The following is a 15,357-nucleotide window of genomic DNA, read 5'->3' as shown; positions in this document are numbered from 1 at the left end:
GGAAGGGAAGACCAACAAGTAAAGTCTCATTTGAATGTAACCATTTAACTTGGAGAAGACAGGAAATTAATAATAGCACTCAATAATTATGAGCACGTAGTGTAAGCAGCTACTCTTTATGCATTACCTCGTTTAATCCTCTCAGCTACCTTTAGAGATAAGGAATGGGCTAGATGGTTGAAGGAACCGGCCACAGGTCACTGAGCACTTGGGGTGTGGGGCAGTAGATGGTCAGGATTTCAGGCTCCTACTGACTGTGTGTGTTACAGATCCTCTCTTCCAGGCCAGCATACTTTTCTCAGAGGTAGGTGATTGTAGACTTTTATTACTGAAGCTAGCTAACAAGATCTTGGCACTCACAGTTTTAAGAGAGAATAAAAGAGAGAGAGCAAGAGAAAGAGAGAAGAGAGAAGAAAAACTTTGTAACAAATTTACAAACATTTTTATTTTTATAAATAAGAGATACCATTGCAGGTTTTATATAATAATGGGATGAAGAACTATTTTCAAATTAATGCGTAATTTTACTAAAGAATTGTGTGCCTTTACAAACTTGCCTCGACCCACTTCCCCAATCTTATTTCTTGTCACTTCCTTCTGTTCAACCTCCCACTGCTCCATCCCCTCCCCCGCCAATGCTAACCCACATTTTGGTGCACCAGACCACAAGCCACCAGAAAGTTCCATTCTCTTTCACCCTTTTTCACTGCAACTGTTTCTTTAATTGCATTCTTCTTTATTTTTAAAACTTCTGATCATTTTTCAAGGCAGACTTCAAGAAGCATACCCTTTTGGAGGCCTTCCCATCTTCTCCCTGCCCCCACTAAATGTTTCTTTGGTGTGCATTTGCTAAATGCTTTGATCTTGGAGTAAGTATAACATTAATCACATTGTCTTAGTTTCAAGTCCTTATTTGCTGACAGACCTGAGCTCCTTCTCCATCTTTTCTGGCACATAGTAGATACTAATGGCATTTATTGAATTGAAAATTTTGTCACAAGTATTTTTTTTCTCAGCTTCTTACATACGCATGAAAGACTTTGATTGTACTTATTAACTTAATATTTACTGAGTTTCCATTTATTGCTATGAATGAAGATGCAACAATAATATAATATTTTGCATTCTACCATGTTTCAGCTTTACCAAAGCCCTAGTCTCATTTTAGCTTCAAAGTATCATATAGACATCGACCTCAAGACATTTAAAAAATTGTACAATGACTAACAAACAGGGAAAATTATAATCTCATTTTTTTAGTATAAATACGTTGGTTGGGCCAAAACTTAGCTACCCTTGCCAAAACTATATACCCAATAATGGGCCTCTTTGATGACAAAGAACACAAGAGCAGTTGTTAACTTTTACTTAGTCACTTTGGATTATTCTCAGAAAATTCTCAAGTCAACTTCTCCTTGTTACCTAAAGAGTACAGGCCCTTCTGTGTATACAGGAGAGATGGCAAGCAACTTTTAAAATCAGGCTAGGTAAAATAAAATTAAGAAATCTGCTTATAAGGTTATATTTATGAAGAGTCAAACACTTATAAGATTATAAAGGCTTGGACTTTATGACTAATAGTAGATTTTATAGTAGAGTGACATTATTTCAGTTAATCTAATTTTCTTCCTAGTGTTTTTTTATCTGCTAGTTTCCCAACTTACAGATATCAAATGAAATGATACTATTTCATCTGTATATTGAACACTGCAGAAATAAACATTAGAATTAGGACACATCAAAATATAAAACTAATCAGTGTCTGCAGATTTGAAGAGTTTCAAGTGTTCCTATTTTGCCAGATGGAAATGCACTTCTTAAAAGAGTGTTGATGTTCCACAGTGTCTTCATTTTGAGGCTCTCGGGAGTCACCTCCTGATTAGATGTTGGTTTCCTAGGGATATCTCCCTACAGCTGCTGTGGCCGTGGTGCTCCCCAGTTGGCATCTCATTGTTGCTTTCCTCAGTTCCCTTCTGATCCAACTTCCTGCCTTATACTATTGACTGTTCCTGTTGTTTTGGTTTGTCAGTTTCAATGCTTACATCAGTCTGCCCAGAAATTGCATAACTGCTCCATCTTGTAAGATATCGGTGGGGGGTGGGGAGGGTGGAAGGCGTTTCAATTAATCATCCTAATAATAACGCTAATACTTACATTGAATCAGGTGTTTTTTCTGAGTGCTTTAACCCTATGAAAGTATTTAGTTGTCATACAGTCCTGTGAGGTAGTGTCTGGTGTCCTCTTCATATTTGAAGGCAAGTTCATCCATTCATATATTTTATTTAATTTTCTACAATTGGATCAATTTTGTCTTAACTGTTGAATTTCAAGGCAACTTCCTGGAATAAACAGGTAGCAAACCATGGTGCTTATTTGTAATTAAGCCCTCAAGTTGAGCTCAAATAATCATAATACCCCCCAAATAAATGCATCTATATGATAAGTGCTTTTATTAAACAGATTATTCTGTGTCATCATATCATCATCATCATCATTATCATCATCATTAGCAGCAGCAGCAGCAGCGTCAGTAGTCAGCCCCTCTGTACACTTGACTGAGTAGAAGTTGGTTGTTAACAATTATAGGCCTCTGCATGGATCACAAAACATGATCTCCACCCTCAAAAACTTTAAAAGGTTCTTAGTCTTTTGTTTGTTTGTTTGTTTTTTGAGACAGAGTCTCAGTCTGTCGCCCAGGCTGGAGTGCAGTGGCGCCATCTCGGCTCACTGAAACCTCTGCCTCCTGGGTCACCCAGGCTGGAGTGCAGTGGCGCCATCTCGGCTTACTGAAAACCTCCGCCTCCTGGGTTCAAGCGATTCTCCTGCCTCAGCCTCCCGAGTACCTGGGACTACAGGCGCCCGCTACCACGCCAGGCTAATTTTTTGTATTTTTAGTAGAGACGGGGTTTCACCATGTTAGCCAGGACGGTCTCGATCTCCTGACCTCGTGATCTGCCTGCCTCAGCCTCCCAAAGTGCTGGGATTACAGGCGTGAGACACTGTGCCTGGCCTTTAAAGTTTAGAATAATTTTAGTCAAGTGGCATTCACATTTTCTAGTTTGTTGTGACTGATAGACATGAATAGATTAAACATTCTAGTTTTTATACCCAAGCACACTTATCTATGATTGTATAGTAATGGCCAAATATAAGTGTCCTAAAAACTGAGAAAGAATGAAACATTGTTTTAAATGTTAGTGGAGGAAGAGAGGTAAAAGTGATCCACTTACTGGGTTTAAGTGAGTTTTGCTCAACTTTAGAGCCATGGCTGTGTCAGCTCCACTTACAAGTACAAGGAGCCTGTTTCTCAAAGATGGTCAGTTCTTTCTGGCGGAAGGAAAAGCTATGTTAAATTGGGGAACTAGCAAACCCACAGTTCTGTGGTTGCAGCATTGATTCTTGTTTCAGCATCGGTTACGTGGACAGAAGGGAGGGTCTCCCTTCCTCTCTCTCTCTTTCTCTCTCTCTCTCTCTCTCACACACACACACACACACACACACTGAAACACATACACAGAAACACATACACACACTCACTCACACACTCCTTCTTGACTGGATAAGCTAAAGTGGAAAAGAGATTATGTTCTCCATAGCAGAAAAGCTGACACCAAATTCAGCAGGCAGATTAATTATGCATGTGAATTGCAATCTCCCAGATAATTTGCTTTCCTTCTTTTTCTGGTTGCACTTTCTAGAGGGAAGTGAATTAATGGAACAATTACCTTGTATTTAAATAATACCCTGCATTTTGTTTCCTCAGTCTGGTAGTAGTCACTAAAATTTATCCAAGCTATGTATCCAAATGTGTGAAGTAAAAGGATACACAAATGTTATTTGTATAAAATTTGCATATTTTCCCTATTCAGCATTCCTTAGGCAAAGTTTAAAATTAGAAGTGGATCTTTATTAACCTCAGGTGCAACTTTTTTTTCCATAAAAACCTTTTTATAATAATTCATGAGATTATAATAGATGTGAGTGCATTCAATATAGCTTCCAACCTGAAAATGTTTTTTAAGCTTTTATTTATTTTAAATTGACATATAATAATTGTATATATTTATGGGATACCTAGTAATGTTTCAATACATACAATGTCTAGTGATGAGATCAGGGTAATCAGCATATCCATCATCTCAAACATTTTTTATTTCTTGTGCTGGAAGCATTCAATAGCCTCCTTCTAGCTATTTTAAAACTATGTACTGTTAACTATAGTCATGCTATAGTGCTACAGAACATGAGAGCTTATTCCTCCTGTCTAGCTGTAATTTTGTATCTAAACAAATCTCTCCTATCCTCCACCTTTCTCCTACCCTTCCCAGCCTCTAGTAATCTCAGGTGTAACATTTAAAAAGTAGATCCTTTGTACCTCCTTGACATCATCGGCTCACATCACCCTCACCAGAAAGGCCAGCTTGAACAAAGAAGAGTGGGATATAAATTCTTTATAGAGAAAGCTAGGTAATAGGTGCAAAGTGGGGGTAAGGAAAAAAGAGAAGATCATGCATGCAGTTTTGCACCGTTGAGCACCCTTTCCTCATCTTAAAAATGCAAACTGAACTTCCCCTCACTGTTTCTAATGCTTTATAAACAGTTTTAAAGTTTCCCCTTTGAAAATATGAAATATGGTAGGCACCTTGGAAAACTTTTTGGATTTTTTCCTTTTCTTGCTGTCATTCATGTTGGGACTGTTCCTCAAAATATCATGAATTCTGTTTCTTTTCTGTGACCACTGAGAATGACAGTTGTGATACTTCATCTACCTGGTGATATTCACATAGTTTTTCGCCTCCCTCCGTACCCACCATACTGTTCACTGCACGCAGTTCTTCCTCCAGTATCATATCTCCAGTACCAGTTCTTTAAAGCTGAGTGTCTGCAGCTCCCAGGCACAAAAGAGGCAAATGTGGTATAAAAAAGGGGAGCAAAGGTAGAGACAGATTTGGAGTTATATTCTGGCCTCTTGGTAAATGTGGAGCCTGAGCAAGTCTCTGGAGCCTCTGAAGTTCAGTTTCCTCCTCTATAAAATTAGGCAAGTGCTATCTACTCGCTAGGTGTGATGTGGGTTATTTTCCCCTTCCATTTTCCCATGTTGTCGTCTATGTAGATATGGAGCATATCTACTCCACCCAGCATCACCACTGACTTACTGAGCCCCTAATATTTACTAGGCATCAGGCCAAGTGCTTGAAAGATAATTACTCTTTTATTTTCATACATAGCTGGGTAAGTTGTTATTAATTATATCCTTATTCCAGATGACCAAGCTGAGATTCAGGGAGGGTTAAGTGACTTGTCTGGGGTCACAGAACCAGTAACTGGCAGAGTCAAGATTCACACCTTTCCTCTCTCTCATTTTATGTTGGCAGTTTCTTAAAAGTATAATCCATGTCTATGTAAACTGTTTTGTATCTTCTAACATGATCCACTAGTTGCTTCCTGATAATATGTCTATATACTTTTTTGTGATTCCATGATTATTGAATGATTATTTGTAATTCCACGTTTTCTTTTTCTTTCTTTTTTCTTTTCTTTTTTTTTTTTTTGAAGACAGAGTTTTCGCTCTTGTTGCCCAGGCACAATCTTAGCTCACTGCAACCTCCGCCTACTGGGTTTAAGAGATTCTCCTGCCTCAGCCTCCTGAGTAGCTGGGATTACAGGCGCATACCACCACGCTCAGCTAATGTTTTTGTATTTTTAGTAGAGACAGGGTTTCACCATGTTGGCCAGGCTGGTCTTGAACTCCTGACCTCAGGCGATCCCCCTACTCCAGCCTCCCAAAGTGCTGGGATTACAGGCGTGAGCCACTGCACCCGGCCTATAATTCCACATGTTCTATCAGGAAGAGATCCCAAGTCTCCTTTTGTTGGGTCGGCTGGTATACCAAACATATTTGAGAAATAAATATAAATGCTTGAGGATTTTATGGTGGGAAGTCTTTAAAATAATAGCTATGAAGATATTAGATTAGGCTATTTAGGCACTTAAAATTTTGATAAAATAAATGTTATACATACTCCATTGTACATTGGTATTGGTAAATATTTACCAACTAAACTAACTTTAAAAAAAAAATGAAGATAAAGAGAGCCCATCAAATTAATACAAATTTCCTGTCTCAATTTATCTGTAACTCCTCCTTTTGTTTTTTTCTGCAAATAAGCTTGTCATTAGAGATTCTAAAATCCAAGGAGCCTATTGAGAATGAGATCACATTATTAAAAATAAATAGAAGTTTCTGTTATCATTGCTTGTATACAAATGTCTGCTGTACATTGTCTCACTGTTTTTCAGCTCAGACTACAATGGTGAAAATGCCTGGAGAATTAGAGAGTGGAGAGGCAGGTAGAGTGTAGTGCAGGATAACAGAATCAGTTCTGAGCATTGGTGCATCTGAGAGGGAGGAGATGTTGCCCGGTGGTCCTCATCACAGATGCCCAGAGATCTCTTTCCTTTTCATGGCTCATAGTGTATGTGGTTGGGCTTTTCTTAAGATTGCTGTACATTTTTCCACTCTGGCCACACTTCCTCAACTGTTAGAAGGTACTTTCCACTGTCAGTATCTCAGGCAAGGCAAAGCCCGGAGCCCCTTCACCACTCAGGATGAGCTAATACCAATGCTGTTGGCTTTGGGTTGGTATCATGTACCAGTTCTGCAATACCTGACTTCAAGGACTCCGAATAAGAAATGTGGTACCAAAGCCAAAATAAGCCACACTGAGAACATTAAAACATAGAGCATGGATGTGAGATCTAGATTTACACCCACACAAAACACATAATGTACACACAACTAAGTGTTGCTTTTAAGTTGCGACTTGACAATATTTCCTACAGTTTATACTAGAAATTGGGGTTTGTTCTCCAAGATAATTTTGCAAAAGTTGTAGTTCTTCTACATTTTCTTTTAACTTCCTCTGTTCCTTCCCTCTTACTTCTTTCTTTCCTTCCTCCCTTCCTCTCTTCCTCCCTTCAGTCACCAGGCACTGTTGTATATATTTTAAACACTCTGTCTCACCTAATCCTAATGCTGCCCTATGAAATGAACGGTGTGGTTGCATTATTAGCACCCTTTCTTTAAAGATGAAGAAACTGAGGCTCAGAAAATTTAAGTAACACATTCAAATACACACAGAAAAAAATAGTTGAGTCAGAAAATTCAGCATTTCACCATACCATGTCACTGCCTAGTTGATTCATTTTAAAAACAATATATAATGATCCTAATTTCATAAAGGAAGCGAGGAACATTAGCTTTTGTTTGGAATGCCTTTACGTGGGTGTATCCCTGTATCCTAGATCCACACATCTAAGAAGTAAAGCACATTTCACAGACTGTGCATCTCAAGGGTTTTTTAAATAAAACTTTAGATTCTTAAAATGCCAACTGACTTGTGTTTTTCCCACGCATTGCTTAGACCAAACTAAGGCTCCGGAGGTTCCACTTACTTCTCTTTTTGCACCAGTCACTGACTTACCTTGAGACTTTGGGGAGTGACTTCACCCTCCAGGGCCCCTATTTTCCCATTCTAACATGTTCAGTTCCCTCCTGTCTTTGCAGTATTTTCTAAATGGGAGACAATGACATAAGGAGAAAGCTATGCACACACAAACAAACCAAAATGGTTTCCGGGCAGAATTATTTTGTTCTTTGTATTCACATTACCTGTGGTGAGTGGAGTATAGCCTGCATCACCGAGGTTTTGCCTCCAGAAACAAGAGCTAGTGAGAACGAGCAGCACGCTGACACCACCTCACCAGCCTCTCATCCTGGAGGTCTCCTCTTGCATCCCTGTCTTTAGCCACACCCAACCTGCCACAGCTTCCTCTGTGTGCTTTTGCTTTGCACTTTGTAGAGCTATTTTCTTTCTTTTCTTTTCTTTCTTTCTTTTTTTCTTTTCTTTTTTCTTTTTTTTTTTTGTAATGGAGCCTTGCTCTGTGGCCCAGGCTGGAGTGCAATGGCGTGATCTCGGCTCACTGCAACCTGTGCCTCCCGGGTTCAAGCGATTCTCCTGCCTCAGCCTCCTGAGTAGCTGGGATTACAGGCACCCATCACCATGCCCGGCTAATTTTTGTATTTTTAGTAGAGATGGGTTTTCACCATGTTGACCAGGCTGGTTTTGAACTCCTGACCTCAGGTGATCCACCCGTCTCAGCCTCCCAAAGTACAGGGATTACAGGCGTCAGCCACCGTGCCCCACACTGCAGAGCTATTTTCTCTGCCTGAAATTCCCTTTTCTATTTTGTCTGTTTGGAAGACTACTGGTTCCCTAAGACTTAGCTCAGTGGGCAGCATCACCTTCTCTGGAAAACCTTCTCTTCCCTTCCCAGGCAGAGTTAAATACAGTTGTTCCATGGTATCCACAGGGCACTGGTTCCAGTAACCCCCTCGGTACTAAAATCCATACATACTCAAGTCCCGCAGTCAGCCCTGTGGTACCCGCATGTACGAAAAGTTGGCCCTTGGTGGCCCTGGGTTTCGCATTCTGTGAATACTTGTATTTTCCATCCACATTTGGTTGCAGATGCTGAACCTGAGGACAATGAGGGCTGACTGTATTGAAGAAAATTGCGTAAAATTGGACCCACACCATTCAAACCTGTATTGTTCATGGGTCCCCTGCACTTCCTTGTCTGTGCTCCTGTAGCTCCATGCAAATAATATCTTTAAAATATTCATATTAGTGTAGTCTTGCATTTGCATGACTATTTTGTTTACTGGACTGTGTGCCCCTCAGGAGCAAGGATTCTCTGTGGTTCATCTTGGTATCTCTAGTACTTAGGACAAGGTATGTGCTTTGTTAAATGTGAGTGGATGACTGAGGCATGGAGGCCATGGGCAAAGAGGACCCTTTTCTCCACCAGTGGCAGGGGGGACACAGGCAGAAAAGATCAAGCCTGGTTGTGTTCTTGCTCTTCTTAATACTTCCTTTAAAGATGTTGAGAAACCGAAGACACATTTAGAACTTCCCTAAAGAGGCTAGGAAGGGCCCAGTCCTAAGTAAAATCTTGCAGAAGTATGTGTTTCTCTAATTAACATGAGGTCAGAGCTTTGACCTTCAAGGGCAACCCCAAAGGATGGCAGGGAAACTCCAGATACAGGAATCCCATAGCCAGAAATGACAGGAAAGGCAGGAGGCCACTCCAGTTTATAGCTGTGCGACCCTGGGCCAGTTATTTAAACCTCAGTTTCCTCATCTATAAAGTGGGAATCATAGTAATACCCTATTGGATTGTGGTGAGAATTAAATGTGAATGCATATAAAACATTTAGCACTGAGTTAACCACTCTTTAATGTTAACGGTTATTATTATTGACCAACTGGTCTTCTCATTTGTTCTTCAGCTATTTGCCCTTTCTCTGACTCCAAATAGATAGACTTTCTATAGAGAGAGCATGGACTCTCTGATGAATGAAGAAAAAAATAGACTGACCTTTAAGCAATCTCCTACTGCTCTGTTGAAATCTAGGTCAAATGTCACTTCCTCTAGGGGGCCGCCTTTGGCTCTCCAGGGGAGAGCTATTTTTTCCCTCTTCCTGTGGATCTAAAAAGTTCCCCTGTATTCTAGTTACTGTGTCTCTCTCCCCTACTCAACAGGCCAGAGCCACATCTCTGTGTTCTCAGCATCTAACACAGGACCTGGCATATGGGAGGTGTTTGGCAGTTGTCTATTGAAGGAAGAAATTTACAAATGTGTGAATTTTTTTAGTGACAGACATTTAGAATTACTGGAGGATGAATATCATAGTTCAGATAGTGAGATGCAAATTACACGCAGGTAGATGCTAGCATCTATATTTCCAGCGTGCTCCTTGGTACACCACATATGTGCATCCCAGGTGGGTTTGCCCCTCGTTCAGTCACTGCTCTGTCTCTCAAGTGTCTCCCTCCCACCTCAGCAGCACTCAGCTTACAAGCAGGCCCTACAGAGTTGGAAAGAGACCCACTGCCAAGCATTACCGGCAGCCAGCAGGTTTTACAGCAACAGTGCCAAGAAGCCCAGCCTCAGGATCTGCAATCTCAGACAGAAACGCTTTTGTGGCTGGCAAGGTAGGGCTAGGGAGCAGGCACAGGTGCCATTTCACAGACTACCTCGGGCCAGCAGCTGCCCTTTAGACACCAAATTAACTCACCAAAGTTGTCTTTCCAGCAAAGTGGTTTAATGTGAACTTGAAGCATTTATTAGCCTTATTTTGGGTGTCTGTACCTTTCAGTGGTTGGGATTGTCTAAGTATATACATAAGAATATTATTGTTAAACTCCTCAAAGAAGGTGATAGGGGACTTTTCAAGTCCTGTATATCATTAGTTTATGGATTGTTTTGTTCATGTGTACAGCTCATTTACTGAGTACGTCACATGTGCCAGACACTAATCTGCTAGGAGAGATGAATGGAAACAGGGACCACACTACAGAGATCTGGACCAAAGCTCAGAGGAGGAAGGGCTCACTGATTCTCCGCAGCCTCCAGAACAGGATGCCTGAAACCATGATGATTGTTGCGATAAGTCTGAGGCTGTCATTTTAGTATTGATCTATGAATTTGGCTGTCTTGTCTTTTGAACATTTCGTCTTGTGGTGAGTTGTTTTAATTGGGTTTGCTCTTTGGTTGCTAAGGAAATTTGGAGGGCCTTAGTGCAAGGTCAAGAATCAATGTACAACAAGGTGTGGTGGTGCACGCCTGTAGTCCTAGCTACTAGGGAGGCTCAGGCAGGAGGGTGGCTTGAGTCCAGGAGTTCTGGGCTGTAGTGTGCCATGTCAATTGGGTGTCAGCACTAAGTTTGGCATCAATATGGGAGCAGGGGACCACTAGGTTGTTTAAGGAGGAGTGGGTGCACTGGCTCACACCAGAAATGGAGCAGGTCAAAACTCCTGTGCTGATCAGTAGTGGGATCATACCTGTGAAGAGCCACTGCACTCCTGCCTGGGCAACATAGTGAGATCTGTCTCTTTAAGGAAAAAAAATAGAATAAATGTAGAGACAAATGCAGGGGGTAAGAATCATCATGACCTAGAAGATGCCAGTGTACACAATATTTGTATGTGATTTGGCACATGTTAATTGCAGCCTAAACCTGAACAGTGCCTTTGCCATACCTAGATAAATTCCCCTTCATGTACAAGAAACATACATGAAATTATATTCATAAGACATTTGAAATCTTGGGGGATTGTTCTTACTATATGTGAAGAAAGTCTTAATTAAAGAGAAGAGTCCTATCTTAGGGTTTAAAACTTATTAAAGAGGAAAGAAGAGAAATAAGGAGGCCTGGACTCTGGTCCCAGCCACACCTCCAATAAGCTCTGTGATGTTGGGCATGCCCTTTAACTTGGGTGTCATTTCATGCCTCTGTGACAGGGGAGTGGCCAGATAGATCATCTCTAAGATCCCTCCACCTCTACATTCTATGACTGCTATTCTTACTACATTCATTCTATAAGGAAGTGGGCATAGACCCAGAAGATAGCAAAGAAAACTATGAAAGATTTGGAGAATAAGCCCTAAAAAAGCAGGTTACAAGAATATAAAGAGACCAAGGCATGTGATGGAATCTTTATGAATTGAACAGCTCCTGTTATTTCCTCTGAGAATAGCCCAAGAAAGAGAGACCTTTAATCGTATCAGAAAAGATTTAGGTTACAAAGTAGGGATATGAGACACCAGAGAGGTTGTAGGATTTCCTTATTTGGATATTTTTAACAAAATAGGAGATGGCTCTCTTTCTGGGACAGTTTGCGTACCATCTTGCCTAGAAACTAGGAGTGAACTGGATCAACGTGTCTTAAGCTGTGTGTGGTGACATCCCATAAAACAGGTCTCACGTGCTGCTCTGGGAACTTCCCTGATCTGTGCGGGGCAGTCCAGCAGCTAGGGAGCTGAGCAGAGCGCATCTGCCTGGGGCCAGTGAGGAGAATGCATCTAGACAGAGCTTTACGTGCTGCTGAGGTAAGAGCAGGAACACAGCCCCCCAGCCCCCAGGAGCAAGGCTGGGCTGGGAGCTGCCTACTCCCTCACTTGTTCCATTTCACAGGAGGCACCTCCGGGCCAAAGCTGCAGCTGCTGATGGTGCCAGCAGCTATTCCTCAGCTCTTTTGCAATACTTTCTAATCTAGCTCTAATTTGTATGTATACTTGTCAGCTACTGCATAGAATTTGGGAACTTTTAACATAGAAGGGACTCTGCTTCTCAATTTACGAATGAGAAAACTGAGTCCCATAGAGGCAAGATGGAGCCTGAGGTTACGCAGCCTAGGTCTCCTGACTGCCAAGCTTGGCACTTCCTTCCATTTCCTGCCAGTTACTTCCATTCTGATTTCTTTGGAGATGTTCAAGTGTATTAATTCTCTCAATATCTTAATCGCCTGGGCTGCTTTAGGTATTTTATATTTTTATTTTTTTTGATAAGCCTCTGTGCTAATTTCTTACACTTATCTAGTTTTATTTTTCCCTCAGAGCCTTGTGTTTAACCTTTTCACTTGTTCATTTTTGATCGTCAGAATTCTTTTCATTGCATTAACCATTTCACAGTAAATTAGCTGTAATCCATGTGCTGCATTTGAAACTTGATCTTTAACTGTGGGCTTCATGCCTGAAGCCCCTCACCAACCCTCTAGCAGCCAGGGCAGTACTTTGCATATAGACACATATATGGAGTGAAAGAATGAATGAATAGCATTTGATATCAAGGTAATAGTGCAATCATGGTTAAACAGCTAGCCCATAATAAGATTCAATTTATTGAAAAGATGCATTTGGGGTACTCTGAGCTTTCAGTAGCGGAAAGTCTGGATCTTAAAGTGCTTCTGGTAGAATGTGGGCTAAAAGGTAGCTGTAGAATTTAAAGATGTTAGTACCAGGAGGATCACTGTCTATAGCTCAGGGAAGGAGAGAGATGCTAAGGCACAGAAAGGCCTCCCCAAGCCCCAGCCTGGAGTATCCCCTTTTCTTGCAGAAGGCTTGTTCTTGTGTCACACCCTTAATGGGACTGGGCAACTTGGTAGAAAACAGAGGTATCAGGAATGTACTAAGGGAGAGAAGGCAGAAATGAGAACTCCTTAGCTGGCGACAGAGCCAGGCTCTATAAGATGTGCTACACAGCTTCAGAAGCCCCTCAATGTAGTGGTCAAACCAGAGGCACCCAGAGCAATATGAGGTTGATGAAGTTTGGAGTAATCTGGATTGCTAGCTTCCCATAAGTGTTTATGTGGCCTGAGATAATAGTGTCAGAGGAGAGCCATTGAGTCTCTCCTCCTGAATAGCCTTCTCCCTACCTTCCACCCTGTGGCATTTACATCAGAGCCTGCAGAGAGAAGAATTCTGTACTCTGGAGCAGGCTTTGAGAGAATCCGTGTATCTGCAGGGAGAAAAAGGACAATCTGGAGGAGATTCTGACTTGACAGAAAGATTCATAAGAGTCCCTTTAACTGGCCCTCTGTTTTTAAGGCCATTTATAATTATTTGGTTTCTTAAAAACAAAGTCATTTTAAAATTATATTTTCTGAATCATCCTTTATGTAAAAGTTAGGCATATCTGTATCCATAGAGATATGATATCCCAAGAATATACAATAAATTCCATATTACTCGCAAAGTAAGATCTCCTACAGTGGTCTACTTTATAAAATGAAGGGGACAGGATTAAGTAAAAGCAATGTTTTTTCTTTAAATAGATTAATCTTGATGGCTTTTTAAAAATGTATGGGTATTTTATTTTGCTTCAGAGTCCTACATATTTTATTTTTCGTTTCTTTAGTTATCATAGTCTAATGCTAAAGCTTACAATATTAATGTTATTCTAGATGATGTGTTGTTTTGGATTACTGATTGTTCTTGAGATGTTTGGAAGTTGTATAATTTCCCCTCTGGAAATATACTGAAATTTATTGAGACAGAGCTAGGAACTTGAGTCCTGAGTGTCCGGTTTGACTTTAACTACTGAATCAAGTTGCAGGAAAAGTGGGGCACATTCAAAAGAGTCCCTTGGCAAGGTGATACCAGGTCACAGATGCCTCCCTGATCCTGGCAGGTTATATGATTCAGCATCAGTATATTGAATCAAAATACTGACTAGCCCTGCACTACCATCTTTCAGAAATGATTCCACCCCCTGAGCATCTCTCTCTAGACAGGTCACCTTTTCCAGCCTTTCTGCTTCTTTTAATTATCAGTTATGAAACTCCTCAGAGAAAATTCCATTGACTTTTTTTTTTTTTTTTTACATTCATGAATATTTACTGTTTTATTCCACTGTCTTGATTCAGGTCATATAAATATAATTTAATTTTTAGCTTTTACCCTAAAATCATGAGAATTATTTGCATGTCAATCATTTTATAATCATAAAATATTTCAGAAATAGACTTAGCAAACAATCATAAACAACATTTATTTTTCTCATTGTAGCAGCAGTTACTTCCTGATCCTTTATTTTATATATTTTATAATGCATTATGATAGATTCTGATTTCTAGGCACATTTCCAGACTTTGTCAGTTCCTGATATTAACGAACAACTCATTGCACATGCTTTAGTATATTCTGAAATGACAATCTACTGAAGATAACGACTTAGATTGCATGTCTTTCCTTTTCACTAGACAATTTTAGACTTTGGAATTTCTTTTTTTTTTTTTTTTTTACATTTTTACATTCACTTTAGAGGATGTTTTTTCTTCTGTAAATTCTGCAGCACTGTGTTCAAGAGTAAACTCCCACAAATTGTTTCTATATTCAGACTTTAGAGAACTTAAGTTCAGGTACTTTTATGACAACTCATCCTCAGAAATTCCCTTCGCTACTGACTTGGGAAATACCAGCACCCTTTAAGCAGAAACTCAAAACTCACTGATTTAAGAAATGAACAGGCTTTGTGGCTTTGCAGTTTAGGGTGGGGCTATTTTTTTCTTAAGGTTTTAAAAATAATATAATTTTTAAAAATGAACAACCAATGCTTTTTTTTTGGCCAACGTCTTGAGATTCTACAACTATTGATTTAATAAATTTAAGTGCTCTCACATGCACTCACACAAAAAACTAGCAGCCCAGACGTGACCTTGATGAATGGTTTGTCTTCTTATAATAGATTTTTGATTTGGGCAGTAATTCAGAAGGGGAGTTCCCAAATTGACCACGGATTTGCAAAAGTCCTGAAAATGGTTTGTGGCAGGGCATATTGAGATGATGTAGTCATTAAAAAGGGCCATACTCAATGCAGGAGCAGTCGGGCAGAGCTGAAGAAACCACTCACTTATACCTTGGAAGATACATGCTTTCTTTAGCCCCTCCTTTTAAGCTCCAGATGCCTCAGCATGCCCATTACTGCAGCAATGTCCCTATAGTTTGCTGCCT

General features: G+C 40.3%; 1 protein-coding gene across 14 annotated transcripts in view; it reads left to right on the top strand.

The window, feature by feature from the left end:
* The window catches only part of LCP1 (lymphocyte cytosolic protein 1), an 83,753-nt gene that overhangs the window by 31,141 nt on the left and 37,255 nt on the right, over positions 1 to 15,357 (top strand). The window contains exon 1 of one of the 14 annotated variants that reach the window (XM_054529026.2): positions 11,391 to 11,955. The exons of the other annotated variants lie outside the window; for them this stretch is intronic. The gene's annotated coding sequence lies outside the window, so the exon portion shown is untranslated. Of the gene's footprint in view, positions 1 to 11,390; positions 11,956 to 15,357 lie in introns of those variants that run through there. 14 annotated transcript variants of the gene reach the window in all.

The sequence above is a fragment of the Pongo abelii genome, chromosome 14 (genome assembly GCF_028885655.2).
Source record: "Pongo abelii isolate AG06213 chromosome 14, NHGRI_mPonAbe1-v2.0_pri, whole genome shotgun sequence".
In the NCBI taxonomy this organism is placed as follows: Eukaryota; Metazoa; Chordata; class Mammalia; order Primates; family Hominidae; genus Pongo; species Pongo abelii.
This window is presented reverse-complemented; position numbering and strand designations above follow the sequence as displayed.